Source organism: Tupaia chinensis, unplaced genomic scaffold (assembly GCF_000334495.1).
Source record: "Tupaia chinensis unplaced genomic scaffold, TupChi_1.0 Scaffold148019_1, whole genome shotgun sequence".
Lineage (NCBI taxonomy): Eukaryota > Metazoa > Chordata > Mammalia > Scandentia > Tupaiidae > Tupaia > Tupaia belangeri.
The window spans coordinates 614,276-615,450 of NW_006207869.1; positions in this window are offsets into that span (position 1 = coordinate 614,276).

Genomic DNA, 1,175 nt, shown 5'->3' on the forward strand with positions numbered 1-1,175 from the left:
GATTTTAGAACTACCACTATAATCACAGCCATCAACTGAAGTGATTTCTTTACAGAGGCCCCTTGGACAACCCAAACTAGTTACCTAGCCCTTCCCAATAACATCATGAGGGTTTCTTTTCTTTCTTTTCCTTTTTTGGGAGAGGTTTTTTTTTTTTTTTTTTTTTTTTTTTTTTTTTTTTTTTTTGGGGGGGTGCTTTTCCCAGGGGGGGGGGGGGGTGCACTTGCGAGGAAGAGAGAGAGAGACAGAGAGACAGAAAGTAAGAAATCTCCCCCCGGGGGGATGGCCCCACCGTAATCCCATCTCCTCTTGGGATCTTGGGCAAGCATGCACATGCGCCCAGCATGAGTTTAAGCCACAGGGTCCAGGACTCGAACCGTGGTCGACTACATGGGAGTCCAGCGACATATCCATTACACTAACTGCTGGTCTCATGAGGGTATATTTTCATAAAAGCATGCATCATTACCTGAAAACTTCTTGCTTATTTATTTGTGTTTATTGTGAGAGTAGGGATCTTGTCTGTCATATATAATGATACTTCCTCTGTGTCTATAATTAACTAAGACATCTGGTGCTCAATAAACATTTATTTAATGAATTAATGAACAAATTAATTATTCTAAAACACTGTTTTCTGAATATTCAAAAATTTGACATAGTCTTGGGACCAGCAGATGGCGTGATGGTTATATCGTTGGACTTCCACGTAGTCGACTGCAGTCTGAGTTCCAGACCTGGTGGCTTAAAACTCACACTGGGTGCATGTGTGTGAGTGCCCAAAATCTCAATAGGAGAATGGAGGAGAAGGGATTGCAGAATGGCCACCTCCCCATGGGGAATTATTTCTCACTTTCTGTCTCTGTCTCTCTGGAGAGCACATGTGCTCTGTAGTAAGAATCTTTAAAAAAATCTTTAAAAAAAAATATATATATATTTGGAGTCAGCAGGTGGTGTGGTGGTTAAGGGTGCTGGACTCCCACATAGCTGACCATGGTTTGAATCCTGGACCTGGTGGCTTGCTTTCTCATTTTTCCTCTCTCTCACTCTTGCTCTGGTCCTCTCTGATCAAAGTAAAATAAATAAATAAATAAAGTTAAATAAAATAATTCTAAAGAAACCAAGTTAAAAAAATAAAGTTAAATAAAACAATTCTTTAAAAAAAAATATATATA